This window comes from Giraffa tippelskirchi, chromosome 3 (genome assembly GCF_054371585.1).
Source record: "Giraffa tippelskirchi isolate mGirTip1 chromosome 3, T2T-mGirTip1v1.2.pri, whole genome shotgun sequence".
NCBI classification, from domain to species: domain Eukaryota; kingdom Metazoa; phylum Chordata; class Mammalia; order Artiodactyla; family Giraffidae; genus Giraffa; species Giraffa tippelskirchi.
The window spans coordinates 132,737,508-132,756,721 of record NC_137277.1 but is presented as its reverse complement, the minus strand read 5'-3'; the positions used below and the strand labels follow the sequence as shown (position 1 = coordinate 132,756,721).

At 43.1% G+C, this 19,214-nt stretch overlaps 1 pseudogene; it reads right to left on the bottom strand.

Moving 5' to 3' along the window:
- Positions 1–16,642: 16,642 nt before the first annotated feature.
- Positions 16,643–19,214, bottom strand: part of LOC145540472 (ubiquitin-conjugating enzyme E2 N pseudogene) — a 38,849-nt pseudogene continuing 36,277 nt past the window's right edge.

Below are 19,214 nucleotides of genomic sequence, written 5' to 3'. Positions count from 1 at the left end.
AACAAATGGACCCTGGAACTGAAGATTAACTGTACCTGAAACAAACAAGATGATGCTGGTCAGACCACTGACGACCAGTTTGAAGATGACTGTTAGAGATGACTGTGCTGCTTTTGCAGGTAACACCCCACCCCCGCCCCGTCTATAAGAGCTCTCACTCCCAGCTTGTTGGGGGGTGGAGATCGGCCTTTGGACAGATGTCTGCCACCCTCCCCTCTCCAGTTGCCAAAATCTGAAATAAAGCAAACTTTCCACCAATCTGGCCTGTTTACTGGCTTTTGAGTGGCGAGCAGCTGGACCTCCCCCACCCCCCTACATACTTCTGGTAACAGTATGACCCTTGGGAGATGGAGCGATGGAGACGGGAGGGCATGGGCTGGGATGGAGAACAGATGCTTGCGTGGGATGGATGACAGACCCCTGGGTCCTGGCTTCAAGAAGTGGCACATACTCCTCCTGGGGGAGGGAGGTGGAGGACTTATCCTTCAGTTCAGTTCAGTTCAGTTCAGTTCAGTCGCTCAGTCGTGTCCGACTCTTTGCAACCCCATGAATTGCAGCACACCAAGCCTCCCTGTCCATCACCAACACCCAGAGTTTACCCAAACCCATGTCCATCGAGTCAGTGATGCCATCCAACCATCTCATCCTCTGTCGTCCCCTTCTCCGCCTGCCCTCAATCTTTCCCAGCATTAGAGTCTTTTCAAATGAATCAGCTCTTCGTGTCAGGTGGCCAAAGTATTGGAGTTTCAGCTTCAACATCAGTCCTTCCAATGAACACCCAGGACTGATCTCCTTTAGGATGGATTGATTGGATCTCCTTGCAGTCCAAGGGACTCTCAAGAGTCTTCTCCAACACCACAGTTCAAAAGCATCAATTCTGCGGCACTCAGCTTTCTTCACCGTCCAACTCTCACATCCATACATGACCAATGGAAAAACCATAGCCTTGACTAGAAGGACTTTTGTTGGCAAAGTAATGTCTCTGCTTTTAAATATGCTGTCTAGGTTGGCCATAACCTTCCTTCCAAGGAGTAAGCGTCTTTTAATTTCACGGCCGCAATCACCATCAGCAGTGATTTTGGAGCCCCAAAAAATAAAGTCTGACACTGTTTCCATAGTTTCTCCATCTATTTCCCATGAAGTGATGGGACCAGATGCCATGATCTTAGTTTTCTCAACATTGAGCTTTAAGCCAACTTTTTCACTCTCCTCCTTCACTTTCATCAAGAGGCTCTTTAGTTCTTCTTCACTTTCTGCCATAAGGGTGGTGTCATCTGCATATCTGAGGTTATTGATATTTCTCCCAGCAATCTTGATTCCAGCTTGTGTTTCTTCCAGCCCAGCATTTCTCATGATGTATTCTGCATATAAGTTAAATAAGCAGGGTGACAATATACAGCCTTAACGTACTCCTTCTGTTTCCTATTGTAACTGTGTGACCACCAGGCAAGGAATGCTCAGGGGATGAGAACTCAGAGCTGGTCCCTGCAGGTACCCAGGTGGCTGGAGCAGGAGGCAGATGAGATCCAGAAGGTCTGAAGCCGTGCAGACCAAGAGGCCAATATGTCCAGTCTCCTCATCATACAGTTGGAGACACTGAGAAGGGACGTGAAAGGCCATGCCTTAGTGGCTGAACCAGGACTGGCTTGAGATCTCTTGATACTCAGACTACTGAGGGGACCGAGGTGGTGACAGGCAGAAGGTGACTTGGCTCTGGGTGTGCATGTAAAGTCTGTGGAATATATAGAGAGAATTTTTTTAGTGACAGGTAGGTGGCCAGTAATGAAGCAAGAATGCAGTCTTCTCTAGAAAGTTCTCAGGTGTGTGTGCCCTGTATAAAGAAGGATGCCCGCTGCCTCCAGGGCTGGGAGATCTGAGCCCAGTGTCCAGGTCTCTGTCGCAGTCTTTGTAGGGGTGTTAGGCCAGCCCAGGCCCCGTCAATGCTTTGACATCAGTCACTCCCAGGAGGAGAGGGAACAGGGGGACAGCCCATATGGGCTGTGGAGCTGTTCCTACTGGATCTCGGGCAGCCCAGGGGCCCAGGTAGAGCAACAATGATGAGTAACTGGGCTTTGGCATCCAAGTAAAATCCACCCCAAACCCCAGACGAAACCGCCTCCAGAGCCTGCCAGCTGCCGCTGCCAGAGTCATCAATACATATTGTTCCCCTAGACATGTTCCCTCAGCACTTTTGACCACTCGGTTCCGGGGAAGGGCTCAGTGTGGGCTTACACTTTGAGGATGGACACAGCTTAATGGGATCTGTTCCCCAAGCCACTTCACCTCACAACCTCCAGCAGCAGGGTCATGGGGAAGAAGGCAGTTTTCAGGCTGGATGATGCCGGAAAGCCGGCACCAGGCCTCGAAATCTGGTTGACCTTGGCCTTAGAAATTCCTCAGCTACTCAAAGGCATGATCACATGGCCCTCACTCTCATAGCGTTGGCATAAAGGATACAAAAATTCCTAAGCAGAGCATTGAGCAGGAAGAAGTGAAGTGTAGTGTTCCTGCTACTTCTCAGCCATGCTGGGAGGCGTCAGGCTTTTGGCAAAGGATGTGGGGGTCCTGGTCGAACAGGCCTGAGTTCCCACATCAGTTGCCTCCACCCAACACATGTGATCTTTCTAAGCTTCAGTTTCCTCATCTGTGAGATGGGAGCCAGTGAAGATGGCCAGCAAGATGGTTGGGAGAGCTAGAAGTTGGGCAGGCCTGGCTCTCAGCTCAATGCCAGGGGCTGGCGGACTTGTGAAAATGACATGGCAACGCAGTCATCTGCAAGACGACTGTCCAGGTTAGGCCAAGCATCGGGGCTAAAGCAAGGGTCACATCCTCTCTGTGAGGCCAGTGTCAAGACACACCTCTTCTGTGAAGACCTCTTGAGTTCTTTCAGTGCTCATCTGGGCTCTTCCTTTAGACAACTAGACCCTACAGTGTCCAGACTACTCTTTTTAGCTTTATCTTACTGCAGGGGATACTGTTATTGGGGTGGGTAGAATACTGCCCAGCATATTTGCCCCTGCCCATCTTATTTGAGAGGAAGGCCCCTTTATGTGATACTGGCAGGATAAAAGCCACCCCACTCTGAAAGCTGGAGAGGGCGGACATACCCTCACCAAGTTCCTTGGCATGTTGACCAGGCTTGGCCAAAAAGACACTGCTATCCAGGGCTCAGAATCTTTAAGTGGTGACATCGTTCAAAGGGAGAGTTTGACACCATTCCCCATGGCCACGTCTAGGGGTGGAAGCAGCAGTCCTGGAGACCAGCCACAGTGAGGTGGACCTTGCCCAGAGGACCTGGGGCTGTGACTGGCTATGCTTTTGGCTCCCAGCCTCCTTTGGCTCCTGGCCATTTCCTGAGCTTTGTTCTCCCACCTTCTTGTCGATTTTGAGCTCCCTGGCAGCCAGAGTTGGGTTTCTGTTGTTTGCACTCAACACACATATTTCCACTTGCATGATACCAACTATTCCAGGTGAGCAAATACTCTTCCCTTCAAACAGATTACAATCCCCAAGGGCAGAAATGCTGCCTTACACCCTAGTGTAATTCCCACCAAATGCCTCCCAGTGTGTGTAGACTAAGTGTGTGGGTGAAGCTCAGACTGTCGAATAGAGCTGGGATGGGATCCAGGTTCTGTTACTTATGGAATTTGGGGTTTTGAGAAATTATTTAATCACCATGGGCCTTAGTTTTGTCATCTGTAAAATGTGCAGAAAGGTACCTACTTCCTAGGGTCAAGGGATAGGATGGGAACATGATAGAGGGAGAGGATGGGACTCAGGCTGCTCACAAACCAGCTTCTCATGATGGACTGGTCTGAGGATGCGGATAGGGGCAGGGGTGAGGCTCTAGGAGGGGGTTGGGACCCCAACTCTGAGGAGCTATGGCGAGCAGGGGCAAAGTACCTGGTAATTAATTCTGTTTTTATCATTGTTAGATTTCACTTTGCCATCTTTGTTATTTATATCTTATTCCCTTCAATATCCACTTATGATAAAAAAAAACAACTCTCTAACAAAGTCGGTAAAGAGGAAACATACCTCAATATAATAAAAGCTATATATGACAAGCCCACAGCTAGCATACTCAAAGGTGAAAAAAAATCAAAGCATTTCTTCCAAAGTCAGGGGCAAGACAAGGATGCCCACTCTCACCACTTTTATTCAACATAGTATTGGAACTCCTAGCCACAGCAATCAGGCAAGGAAAAGAAATAAAAGGAATCCAAGTGAAAAAGAAGAAGTAAAATTGTCACTCTTTGTGGGTGACATAATACTAAACACAGGAAACCCTAAAGATGCCACCAAAAACCTACTACTAGAATTCACCAATGAATTCTGTAAAGTTGCTAGCCAATATAGAATTAACATCCAAAATATACAAAGAACTCATGCAACTCAACATCAATAAAACAAACAACTACAGACTTCCCTGGTGGTCGAGCATTATAGACTCCATGCTTCCACTTCAGTGGACATGGGTTCAATCCCTGGATGGGGAACTAAGATTCTGTATGCTGCACAGTGTAGCCAAAAACACAAACACAAAACTCAAACAACCCAATTAAAAAATGGGCAGAAAATGTGAACAGACATTTTTCCGAAGAAGACATACAGATGGCCAACAGGGACATAAAAAGATGCTCAACACCAGTAATCATCAGGGAAATGCAAATTAAAACCACAACGAGACATCACCTCCTACCTGTCAGAAGGACTATTATCAATAAGACAAGTAACAAGTGTTGGTGAGTATGTGGAGACAAGCAAACACTTACATACCACTGATGGTAATGTAAATTGCTGCAGTCACTATGGAAAACAGTATGGAGATTCCTTCAAAAATTAGAAATAGAACCACCCTTGATCCAGAAATCTCACTGTTGTGTATTTATCCAAAGAAACAAAAATACTATTAGAAAAGATACATGCACCCCAATGTTCATAGCAGCATTATTTACAAGACATGGCTAAGTGCCCATCAACAGATTAATGGATAAATAAGATGTGGTAGATATATACAAAATGGAATATTACTCAGCCTTGAAAAAAGAATGAAATCTTGATATTTGCAGCAACATGGATGGACCTAGAGGATATTATGCTAAATGAAATAAGTTAGACAGAGAAAGACAAATACTGTATGATTTCACTTATATGTGGAATCTAAAACAAATGAAATAAATGAACAAACATAACAAAATAGGAGCAGAGTCATAGATACAAAGAACAAATAGGTGGTTGCCAGTGGGAGGGGTGAGGGGGGAATAAGTGAGGGAGATTAAGAGGTGTAAACTCTCAGTTACAAAACGAGTCACAGGTATAAAATGTACAGTGTGGGGAATATAGTCAATAATTATGTAATATCTTTTTATAATGACAGATGGTAATTAGACTTATCTTAGTGATCATTTTGAAATGTATAGAAATATCAAATCACTATGTTGTGTAACAGGAACTAACATAGCGTTGCAGGTCAATCATACTTAAAATACAGACAAACAAACTCATAGAAAAAGAGATCAGATTTGTGGTTACCAGAGGCAGGGGTGGAGGAAGTGGATGAAGGTAGTCAAAAGGTAAAAATTTCCAGTTGTAAGATAAGTAAGTAAGGATGTAATGTACACCATGATTAATTTAATTAGCACTGCTGTGTGTTATGGATGAAAGCTGTTAAGAGAGTAAATCCTAAGAGTTCTTATCACAGGAAAATCATTTTTTTCTATTTCTTTAATTTTATGTTTATATGAGATAATGGATGTTCACTGAACTGACCTTGATAATCATTTCATGCCATATGTAAATCATTATGCCATACACCTTAAAATTACACAGTGCTGTATGTCAGCTATATCTCAACAAACTGGAAGAAAAAAAGTTTTTAATCTTATTTCTTGGTTGAAGTTTCCAAAGATTTATATTTTTACTCCCAAACAAAGCCTGAGGAAGAAGGCTTCCTTGAGGAAGAAGGTTTTGTATTTTTCACCTTTCTATCCTTCGTAGCATCCAGTGCATAGTACAGGCATATCTTGTTTTATTGTAGTTTGTTTTATTATGCCTTTTTTTTTTTTTTAGCAAATTGAATGTTTGTGGCAACCCTGTCAAGCAAGACTGCCAGTGCTGTTTTTCCAACAGTATTTGTGCACTTCAGGCCTCTGTGTCAAGTTTTGGTAATCTTTGCAACATTTCAAACTTTATCATCATTATTATATTTGCTATGGTGATCTGTGATCAATGATTTTTGATGTTACTATTGTATACTTGTTTGGAGCACCATGAACCATGTGCATATGAGATGGCAAATGTAATCAATAAATGTGTGTGTTCTGACTCCTCCATCAACTGGCTGTTTCCCAGTCTCTCTTTCTTTGGTCCTACCTATTCCCCAGGACACAGCAATATTGAAATTTGGCCAATTAATAACCTTATAGAACCTGAGACAGAACTGTGTTTGGGTGTCTCCTGAGGAGGTACAGGTCAGCAGTGGACTGCTACAGGGGCAGGGGCTCTGGGAGCAGTAGACCTGGGTATGGCATAAGTCCTCTTGGAGGAGGTCACCATTAACCCACCACAGAGCCGCCAGAACTTACACAGGACTGGGGAAACAGACTCTTGGAGGGTATTAACAGAACCTTGTGATCACCAGGACCCAGAGGAAGGAGCAGTGACTCCACAAGAGACTGACCCAGACTTGCCCGTGAATGTCCAGAAGTCTCTGGCAGAGGCATGGGTTGGTGGTGGCCTGCTGCAGGGTTGGTGGCACCGAGTGTAGCAGTGCCTGCATGGGAGCTTTTGAAGGAGGTCACCATTACCTTCATTACCTCCACCATAGTTTGGCCTCAGGTCAAATAACAGGGAGGGAACACAGCCCTGCCCTTCAACAGAAAATTGGATTAAAGGTTTACTGAGCATGGCTCTGCCCTTCAGAACAAGACCCAGTTTCCCCCTCAGTCAATCTCTCCCATCAGGAAGCTTCCATAAGCCTCTTATCCTTATCCATCAGAGGGCAGACAGACTGAAAACCTCAATCACAGAGAACTAACCAATCCGATCACATGGACCGCAGCCTTGTCTAACTCAATGAAACTATGAGCCATGCCATGTAGGGCCACCCAAGACAGATGGGTCATGGTGGAGAGTTCTGACAAAACATGGTCCACTGAGAGAGAATGGCAAAACGCTTCAGTATTTTTGCATTGTGAAATGCAGTACTTGGGTGCAATCTCCAAAAAAACCCAGAATGATCTCTGTTCGATCCAAGGCAAAGCATTCAACATCATGGTAATCCAAGTCTATGCCCCGACCAATAATGCTGAAGAAGCTGAAGTTGAACAGTTCTATGAAGACCTACAAGACCTTCTAGAACTAACACCTAAAAAAGATGTCCTTTTCATTATAGGGAACTGGAATGCAAAAATAGGAAGTAAAGAAATACCTGGAGTAACAGGCAAATTTGGCCTTGGAGTACAGAATGAAGCAGGGCAAAGGCTAATAGAGCTTTGCCAGGAGAATGCACTGGTCAGAGCAAACACCCTTTTCCAACAGCACAAGAGAAGACTCTACACATGGACATCACCAGATGGTCAATACCCAAATCAGATTGATTATATTGTTTGCAGCCAAAGATGGAGAAGCTCTAAAGAGTCAGCAAAAGCAAGACTGGGAGCTGACTGTGACTCAGATCATGAACTCCTTATTGCCAAATTCAGACTTAAATTGTAGAAAGTAGGGAAAACCACCAGATCACTCAGGTATGACCTAAACCAAATCTCTTATGATTATACAGCGGAAGTGACAAATAGATTCAAGGGATTAGATCTGATAGACAGAGTGCCTGAAGAACTGTGGATGGAGGTTCATAACATTGTACAGCAGGCAGTGATCAAGACCATCCCCAAGAAAGAGAAATGCAGAAAGGCAAAATAGTTGTCTGAGGAGGCCTTACAAACAGCTATGAAGAAAAAGAGAAGTGAAAGGCAAAGGAGAAAAGGAAAGATACCCATTTGAATGCACAGTTTCAAAAAATGGCAAGGAGAGATAAGAAAGACTTCCTCAGTGATCAGTGCAAAGAAATAGAGGAAAACAATAGAATGGGAAAGACTAGAGATCTCTTCAAGAAAATTAGAGATACCAAGGGAACATTTTATGCAAAGATGGGCACAATAAAGGACAGAAATGGTATGGACCTAACAGAAGCTGAAGATATTAAGAAGAGGTGGCAAGAATACACAGAAGAATGATACAAAAAAGATCTTCATGACCCAGATAATGAAGATGGTGTGATCACTCACCTAGAACCAGACACGCTGGAATTAGAAGTCAAGTGGGCCTTAGGAAGCACCACTATGAACAAAGCTAGTGGAGGTGATGGAATTCCAGTTGAGCTATTTCAAATCCTAAAAGATGATACTGTTTAAGTGCTGCACTCAATATGCCAGCAAATTTGAAAAACTCAGCAGTGGCCACAGGACTGGAAAAGGTCAGTTTTCATTCCAATCCCAAAGAAGAGCAATGCCAAAGAATGTTCAAACTACCACACAGTGGCACTCATCTCACATGCTAGCAAAGTAATGCTCAAAATTCTCCAAGTCAGGCTTCAACAGTACATGAACCATGAACTTCCAGATGTTCAAGCTGGATTTAAAAAAGGCAGAGGAACCAGAGATCAAATTGCCAACATCCATTGGATCATCGAAAGAGCAAAAGAGTTCCAGAAAGACATCTATTTCAGATTTATTGACTATGCCAAAGCCTTTGACTGTGTGGATCACGGAAGACTGTTGAAAATTCTTCGAGAGATTGGAATACTAGACCACCTGATCTGCCTCTTGAGAAATCTGTATGCAGGTCAAGAAGCAACAGTTAGAACTGGACATGGAACAACAAACTTGTTCCAAATCGGGAAAGGAGTAGGTCAAGGCTGTATATTGTCACCCTGCTTATTTAACTCCTATGCAGAGCACATCATGAGAAATGCTGGCCTGGATGAAGCACAAGCTGGAATCAAGATTGCCAGGAGAAATATCAATAACCTCAGATATGCAGATGACACCACCCTTATTGCAGAAAGTGAAGAACTAAAGAGCCTCTTGATGAAAGGGAAAGAAGAGAGTGGAAAAGTTGACTGAAAATTCAACATTCAGAAAACTAAGATAATGGCATCTGGTCCCATCACTTCATGGCAAATTGTGGGGAAACAATGGAAACAGTAAGAGACTTTATTTTCTTGGGCTCCAAAATCACTGCAGATTGTGACTGCAACCATGAAATTAAAAGGCACTTGCTCTTTAGAAGAAAAGTTACGACCAACCTAGACAGCTTATTAAAAAGCAGAGACATTACTTTGCCAACAAAGGTCTGTCTAGTCAAAGCTATGGTTTTTCCAGTAGTCATGTATGAATTTGAGAGTTGGACTATAAAGACAGCTGAGTGTCAAGGAATTGATGCTTTTCAACTGTGGTATTGGAGAAGACTCTTGAGAGTCCCTTGGACTGCAAGGAGATCCAACCAGTCCATCCTAAGGAAATCAGTCCTGAATATTCATCGGAAGGACTGATGTTGAAGCTGAAACTCCAATACTTCGGCCACCTGATGCAAAGAGCTGACTCATTCAAAAAGACCCTGATACTGGGAAGGATTGAAGGTGGGAGGAGAAGGGGGAGATGGAGGATGAGATGGTTGGATGGCATAACCGACTCAGCGGGCATGAATTTGAGTAAACTCCAAGAGTTGGTGATGGACAGGGAGTCCTGGTGTGCTGCAGTCCATGGGGTGGCAAAGAGTCAGACACGACTGAGTGACTGAACCGAACTGAATTGAATAACCTTACAATGGCTTTGAGGTGAAAAGAAGAGTCAAACAAAACACTAGAAATGTTAAAACTTAATGAGGAAGACATGTTGAAAGCCAAGACAGGCTGAAAGCTAGGCTTGTAGTGCCAAGCAGTCAACCAAGTTTTGAATACAAAGGAAAAGTTTTTGATGGAAATTGAAAGCTGTTCCTCTGTCCATAGTTCATCAGGCACTATGTCTATCAGGTCTAGTCCCTTAAATCTATTTGTCACTTCCACTGTATACTCATAAGGGATTTGCTCTAGGTCATACCTGAATGGTCTAGTGGTTTTCCCTACTTTCTTCAATTTACGTCTGAATTTGGCAATAAGCAGTTCATGATCTGAGCCACAGTCTGCTCCTGGTCGTGTTTTTGATGACTGTATAGAGCTTCTCCATCTTTGGCTGCAAACAATATAATCAATCTGATTTCGGTGTTGACCATCTGGTGATGTCCACGTGTAGAGTCTTCTCTTGTGTTGTTGGAATAGGGTGTTTGCTATTACCAGTGCGTTCTCATGGCAAAACTCTATTAGCCTTTGCCCTGCTTCATTCTGTACTCCAAGGCCAAACTTGCCTGTTACGCCAGGTGTTTCTTGACTTCCTACTTTTGCATTCCAGTCCCCTATAATGAAAAGGACATCTTTTTTGGGTGTTAGTTCTAGAAGGTCTTGTAGGTCTTCATAGAACCGTTCAACTTCAGCTTCTTCAGCGTTACTGGTCGGGGCATAGACTTGGATTACCGTGATGTTGAATGGTTTGCCTTGGAAACGAACAGAGATCATTCTGTCGTTTTTGAGATTGCTTCCAAGTACTGCATTTTGGACTCTTTTGTTGACCATGATGGCTACTCCATTTCTTCTAAGGGATTCTTGCCCACAGTAGTAGATATAATGGTCATCTGAGTTAAATTCACCCATTCCAGTCCATCTTAGTTCGCTGATTCCGGGATTGTCAACGTTCACTCTTGCCATCTCCTGTTTGACCACTTCCAGTATGCCTTGATTCATGGACCTAACATTCCAGGTTCCTATGCAATATTGCTCTTTATAGCATCGGACTTTGCGTCTATCACCAGTCACATCCACAGAAATGCAAAAAAGCAAAATGGCTGTCTGAGGAGGCCTTACAGATAGCTGGGAAGAGAAGAGAAGTGAAAAGCAAAGGAGAAAAGGAAAGATATTCTCATCTGAATGCAGAGTTCCAAAGAATAGCAAGGAGAGATAACAAAGCCTTCCTCAGCGATCAGTGCAAACAAATAGAGGAAAACAACAGATTGGGAAAGACTAGAGACCTCTTCAAGAAAATTAGAGATACCAAAGGAACATTTCATGCAAAGATGGGCTCGATAAAGGACAGAAATGGTATGGACCTAACAGAAGCTGAAGATATTAAGAAGAGGTGGCAAGAATACACAGAAGAACTGTACAAAAAAGATCTTCACGACCCAGATAATCACGATGGTGTGATCACTCACCTAGAGCCAGACATCCTGGAATGTGAAGTCAAGTGGGCCTTAGAAAGCATCACTATGAACAAAGCTAGTGGAGGTGATGGAATTCCAGTTGAGCTATTTCAAATCCTCAAAGGTGATGCTGTGAAAGTGCTGCACTCGATATGCCAGCAAATTTGGAAAACTCAGCAGTGGCCACAGGACTGGAAAAGGTCAGTTTTCGTTCCAATCCCAAAGAAAGGCAATGCCAAAGAATGCTCAAACTACCGCACAATTGCACTCATCTCACATGCTAGTAAAGTAATGCTCAAAATTCTCCAAGCCAGGCTTCAGCAATACGTGAACCGTGAACTTCCAGATGTTCAAGCTGGTTTTAGAAAAGGCAGAGGAACCAGAGATCAAATTGCCAATATCTGCTGGATCATCGAAAAAGCAAGAGAGTTCCAGAAAAACATCTATTTCTGCTTTATTGACTATGCCAAAGCCTTTGACTGTGTGGATCACAATAAACTGTGGAAAATTCTGAAAGAGATGGGAATACCAGACCATCTGACTTGTCTCTTGAGAAACCTGTATGCAGGTCAGGAAGCAACAGTTAGAACTGGACATGGAGCAACAGACTGGTTCCAAATAGGAAAAGGAGTACGTCAAGGCTGTATATTGTCACCCTGCTTATTTAACTTATATGCAGAGTACATCATGAGAAACGCTGGGTTGGAAGAAACACAAGCTGGAATCAAGATTGCCGGGAGAAATATCAATAACCTCAGATATGCGGATGACACCACCCTTATGGCAGAAAGTGAAGAAGAACTAAAGAGCCTCTTGATGAAGGTGAAGGAGGAGAGTGAAAAAGTTGGCTTAAAGCTCAACGTTCAGAAAACTAAGATCATGGCATCTGGTCCCATCACTTCATGGGAAATAGATGGGGAAACAGTGGAAACAGTGTCAGACTTTACTTTTTTGGGCTCCAGAATCACTGCTGATGGTGACTGCAGCCATGAAATTAAAAGACGCTTACTCCTTGGAAGGAAGGTTATGGCCAACCTAGATAGCATGTTTAAAAGCAGAGACATTACTTTGCCAACAAAAGTCCGTCTAGTCAAGGCTATGGTTTTTCCAGTGGTCATGTATGGATGTGAGAGTTGGACGGTGAAGAAAGCTGAGCGCCGCAGAATTGATGCTTTTAAACTGTGGTGTTGGAGAAGACTCTTGAGAGTCCCTTGGACTGCAAGGAGATCCAATCAATCCATCCTAAAAGAGATCAATCCTGGGTGTTCATTGGAAGGTCTGATGTTGAAGCTGAAGCTCCAATACTTTGGCCACCTCATGCGAAGGGTTGACTCATTGGAAAAGACCCTAATGCTGGGTAGGATTGGGGGCGGGAGGAGAAGAGGATGACAGAGGATGAGATGGTTGGATGGCATCACCGACTCGATGAACATGGGTTTGGGTAGACTCCGGGAGTTGGTGATGGACAGAGAGGCCTGGCGTGCTGCAATTCATGGGGTCGCAGAGAGTCGGACACAACTGAGCGACTGAACTGAACTGAACTGAACTGAAAGCTGTTCCAGTGAACACACGAATGATTAGAAAGCTCAAGTGGGGAGGGGTAGAGCTGGGGTGGTGGACATTCCTCTGGAGCTGAGTTACTTAAGACAGGAGATGATTTTCTCTCTTTTTGGGTCTCCAGTCCCTGATTTGGGGCAAAAAAGGAAATGTCTGCATGTTTCTTTTTATTTCTCCAGCAGCAAGTAGGTAATAATTATTTTCAGTTTGGCACAGTTGGGTTCAAATGTGAAGACTTGAACCCTTCAGTACTGATGGTTCTACTGAAGGGACAGGAATCTGTGTTATTCCCATAAAGTTTTAGTGCATGAAAAAGCCAGAGGAACCTCCCAGGAGCTGGGACCAGTGAAGGAACAGGGTTGAGCTGGGTCTGGCTTTGGATTTTACAGCAAGCTTCCCTGAGCAGCCACTTTCCTTCTTGACATGTTTATAAACAGAGATGGTTGTTGCTTGGATTTAATAAATGTTTTATGGTTGGTTATAATTTCTGACATTGGAAATGACCTCATGTATCATAGAGCCATTGAATTTCCTGAAGAGCAGAGGAGAAAATTCCCTGGGATTTCCAGGGCAACAGAAGTTGTGACTATGACCGGCCTTAGCCAGCATCACTGTGGATCTGGACCCTGGACAATGTTGCAGTATCCAGGCTAATTGTCCATTCATTCCTTTGTCAATTTATTTGTTCTACTAATTTGCTCTTAACTTATGACCTTACTTGATTCTGGTCATTCCCCTGTTCTGACATCCAAGGCAGCCTAGATTAAGAGATGAATGGTCAAGATGGAAAGTTCTCTGACATTTCTTCTTAATTTCCTGTGCCGGCTTGTTTCTTTCAAGCCAGGCTTTAAATATTGGTGAGCAAAAGACAAAGAAAATGCAAAAGACAAAGCATATCTGAACCTCACTAAGCCATGTGATAAAATTATGTGCAGCCTCCATGTGGACCAGACAGAGAGGTTCAGTGATACTTTCTAGCTGTATGTCCTTGGCAAGTTACTTAGTGTCTGTGACCCTCCCATCTCCTCAGCCTACAGGTTAAGGATAAAACTAATCTCTATTAGGTACGCAGCACTCTGCCAGGGCCTGTGGTGAGCACATGACATGTGTAATCTGATATTTGTCTCACAGCAACTATAAGAAGTTAGGACACCCAATTTTTCCCTTTCATAGAAGAGGAGACTGGGAACTTAGAGAGCTTAGTCACAGGGCTGGGTGACGGGTAACAGGGCTGGTTGATGGTTTAAGTGTTCAGTTTCACATATTTTGTTTTGTATTTTGGGTGTTTGAGGTGGAAGGGTAAATTTGGTCCCTATTACTCCATCACGCCCTCCCAGTATTTGGGGAAAGCTTATTCCTCAGATGGCCCCCCAGGAAGGACTGTAGAACAGTATTCCCTGAGTTATTATGTTCATAACAATTTTCTATGGTCTTGTTACATAGAGATTTATTAGGCTGGTGTGAAATCTGTGACTTACGTTTTTTTGCACATGTTAGATAAGTTACTCCATTGTCTTCTGGCATGAAGCGTTGCTGTCAAAAATTCTGATGACGATGTGGCTATAATTCCCTTTTGAGTAGCTTGGTCTTTTTGCCAGGATGCCTAAAACAACTTTTTCATAAAGCCTCATAATTTTATCAGAATACACCTTGATACTGGCCGTGTAGGTTATTTTCTTTAGGACTATGGTATGTTCTTGTACTATATAGTCACAAATTCTTTTATTTCAGGAATGTTTTCTTTTTTTTTTCCTTTTTTCCAGGAATGTTTTCTTAAATTATATGTTTTAGTCTTCGTGTTTTTTTTTCCTTTGCTTTCATACATGTCTTGAAAAGCCCCTTATTATATATATGTTGTATCTTTGCTTATCTTTATTACCTATCATTTTTATTTTTTAAATTTATTTTTGGCTGCGCTGGTTTTTTTTATAGCTGCATATGGGCTTTCTCTAGTTATGGTGAGCAGAAGCTACTCTCTAGCTATGGTGTTCCAACTTCTCACCACAGCGGCTTCTCTTGTTGCAGCTCTTGGGCTTAGTGCCCTGAGGCACGTGGGATCTTAGTTCCCTGACCAGGGATTGAACCTGTGTCCCCTGGACAGGCGGATTCTTAACCACTGAACCACCATGGTAGTCGCTATTGTTTTTCTCTCAAACCTTTCTATCTCTTTAAAAATATTTTTCAAATATGTCTTCCTTTCCATTTTGTATTTATCTTAAGGCATTATTGTGTTGCTCTTTCTTGTATTTCTTCTATTTTAGACTTCATTTTAAAATATTACTTTATTTTCTCTAGTTATGTTCTGAATTCTGTCACTCCTCTTTTCAAAGCTTCTTAATTTCCAGTCACCTCACTTATAAGATTTTCTGATTTGAATTGATACTTTTCTTAAATAACTTTTTATCATTTTCGTAATACATTTTAGCTTGTTTTTTAATGTTGAGCTATAATTTCTATCTCTTGCATACATATCTTTCTGGTATGTTTTATTGTCTCTGGGAGATATTTTTTCTCTGATTCATATATATTTTTATATGCACATGTAATTCTTCTCATTCTCTTGTTTCTTCAGAATTATCATCCTATGGGATTTGAACTGACTTTTTTCTATTGCTCACTTTCTATATGCAATGTATTTTTCTTCTTTTTAGGTTGTGTGTATCAGAATATCTTTTTTGGCTTCATCCCTCTATATTTTCCTCTTTTTTTTATTTTAGAATAACAAGAAATATTTTACTAAAACATAAGACCTACAGAAGTTTCTAGACAAATCATACTATATGGTCACAAGCTTTTACATGAAAGGCAGAGTCTATGCTTGACAGCAAAGTCATAGTGTTATTGGTGAGGGCTGTGATGTTTGTTTGATGTTCCCATTTTGGTTTAAACAATCAAGCCTATCCATCTGTGGCAACTAAATAAATAGAGAGCATATTCTAAAGAATGGTTAGCTGCTTTTAACCAGTGCAATTGGATCACTATTAAAGGGAAGGAGTCAACAAAATTAAAATAAAACTACCTCTCACAAGCTCAAAAAGTCGTAGAGAAAAACACCCATACCCCGGCAGCGAACCCTGGCCATTCCCTTCATTCACAGTGCTTTTTACTTAAACAGTGGTAGGTAGATGAATAAAAGCAGAGAGGTGCACTGCTTTGAAATGTTCACAACAATCCTGGTGTCTTTCTAGCTTCTGCTCAAGCTTGACAGCAGTGAATCAGGATGAGACACAGATTGGCTAATGTGCATTTAATCACCAAAGGATGAAAGGTGTCTGGGCTTTTATTCTGCAATGTTTCTAAGACTGTGTCCATTAAAGTGAAATGAAAGTCACTCAGTCGTGTCTGATTCTTTGTGACCCCATGGACTATACAGTCCATGGAATTCTCTAGGCCACAATACTGGATTGGATAGCCTTTCCCTTCTCCAGGGGATCTTCCCAACCCGGGGATGGAACCCAGGTCTCCCGCATCGGGCGGATTCTTTATCAGCTGAGCCACAAGAGAAGCCCAAGAATACTGGAGTGGGTAGCCTTTCCCTTCTCCAGGGGATCTTCCCAACCCAGGGATCGAACCAGGGTCTCCCGCATTGCAGGTGGATTCTTTACCAACTGAGCTATCAGGGAAGCCCAAACAAACTGCCCTCTCTGAGGCTTGAATTCAGGACCTTCAGATTATGAGACTGATGCACTGCCTACTGCATTAAGAAGGCAGACGTGTCCATTAAAATCAAACCAAAAAGGAAGACATCTTGGCAGAACAGGAGAGGTGATGCAGACTTGATGATCCAATCAATTTAAATATTATTCATGTTGGCATATAGCCGAGTCCAAGCCAAGTCCATGCTCTAGCTGCTTCTATGGCTTGAGCTTTGTTAAGTCTTTCACTGCTGAGACACATCATTTACTAATGGATCATCTGGATTGGAAGCACTTAACAAAACCAGGATGGATGACAGAATAGTACTGATCTGCAGGGCTGGGGACTACTCAGAATATCTAAACATATTCTTCCCAACTTGTCTACATTAGGATGCTAAATTTTGGTCATGAAACATACTTTAGGGGCTATTCTTCTGGAATGAATAGTTCACATTTAAATGTCCGTCCTTCAAAGGGGAGCCCTGGGGCCAGCAATGGCCACATTAAAATAATAGGCTCTCATCTGGTTACGCTTTGATGCCAGGAACTAGTCCAGCCAGCAAGCGATGGGTTTCCTTGACAATCCCTAGGGCAGTCTAGCCATCTTGTCAGATCCCAAGCCAGGTCTCTGGTCTCCTCTCCCTGCCTGTGTGTGCGCATGCTTAGTCGTTTCAGTCATGTCCGACTCTTTGTGACCCCACGGGCTGTAGCCTGCCAGACTCCTCTGTCCATGGGATTCTACAGGCAAGAATACTGGAGTGGGTTGCCATGACCTCCTCCAGGGTATCTTCCTGACCCAGGGATCAAACCTGGGTCTCCCGTACTGCAGGTGAATCCTTTACCGCTGAACCTCTGGGGAAGCCCCACCACTCCCTGCAGGTCCCTCTAATGTTGTTTTCACAAAGTGATAAAAACATGGTCTGGCTCTTGGAGATCTGAGTGTTCTGTTCCCCTCCTCTACTTTTATTTGGACTTTTTTTTTCTTTCCTTTTACTGTCCTTATTCAGCTCAATTTGGATTCTACTGCTATCTGTTTCTTCTTAGTCTGGAGCTTTGTTTTGGAAAAGAACTTTGATTTGTTACATTTCATAAGTTTAAGGGCCCATGCTGCTCCAGTCTATCAGCTCTCTCACATGGACCAGTGCACTCGCCCCCACATGGGATCCTTCAAAGCCTTCCTAGCTCTCAGGCTGGCCCACAGTGCTTTCCAGTTAGTTAGCCTAGTGACTGTGGGCCATTGGCAGTCCAGTTGCCTCCTTATGCTTCCTTCTACACAGAAGTAGATGCCATCCAGTTCTTGTAGCTGCTACTGGGTTGTTCCCAAGCCCACGTATCAAGAGATCATTGGGGAGACCTTATGTATTTTTTGTTATAGATATTGCCTGTGGGTCTTTGTTGCCCTGTGGGACAATTTGGGAAGACTTAAAAGTGTCATCACCATCTTCTAAGAATTCTAATGTGTGTTGACTATTTTTTTGTTTTGCATAATTCAACTCTAAATATTTTATGTTGCTCCCAAGTAACCTAGACGGGTACAATAGTATTGCTACACTGCAGGTGCAAAAGAATAAAGTGGTCACAGACTGAGATTTCAGTTCCTGTCATAGAGAGCAGAGCATTTCGACCATAAGAAGTCGTGACCTGCCATCTCTGCTCTGGTCAGACGTTGGGTGCAGCATTTCATCCTGCCTGGGCATCAAGGTTTTAACAGACACTCATCTGGGAAGCGTGTTTAGGAAGGAGAGGCAGTTCGAAAGCATGCAACACAAGTAATAGTTGAGGGAATGACCATAACAGGTATAATTTTCTAACTGCTGCTCTGTGCCAGACATAGTCAACAAACATTAGTCATGTGGTCCTTACAGCAACTCTGGAAGTGCTGTTCTTATCATTTACATTTGATAGATGAGGCTCCAAAACATGAAGGAAATTGTCCAATGTTACACAGTAAGCAGCAAAGCTGGGATTCAAGCACAAGTCTATTTGTCTCCAAACCTGTGCTTTTAGACATTTCAGTAAGGAAAATGCTGGGAAAGATTGAAGGCAGGAGGGCAGGTGGCAACAGAGGTTGAGATGGTTGGATGGCATCATCAACTCAATGGGCAAGAGTTTGAGCAAGCTCTGGGAGATAGTGAAGGACAAGGGAGCCTGGTGGGCTGCAGTCCTTGGGGTTGCAAAGAGTCAGACATGATTGAGTGTTGTTCTGTCAGAACAACAATAGGGAAAAAATTAAGATTTTTGAAGACAGGTTGGCACCATATGATTCAACAGTGTTCCAGAAGGAAGGACAGGACTAATGTGAATTGAAGATGTCATACATGCCTGGCACCATGTAAAAGCTGTTTAATTTAATCCTCATACCCATAAGAAGTATGTTTCAATACCCTGAAGGATCAGTCAGCACCTGTTAGGAGATAGAAGCCATAATCCTTATTTATATCAGAAATTCATTTACAAGTGCTAAACCAGATATAAAGTTGTTAATTAGATAATTGAAAAAGTAAGAAGGAAACTAAGTTATTGACAAGGTAATAATTGCTAGAAGCTTCTAGTACCCTGCTGCTGCTGCTGCTAAGTCGCTTCAGTCGTGTCCAACTCTGTGCGACCCTATAGACGGCAGCCCACCAGGCTCCCCCATCCCTGGGATTCTCCAGGCAAGAACACTGGAGTGGGTTGCCAGTTCCTTCTCCAATGCATGAAAGTGAAAAATGAAAGCAAGGATGCTCA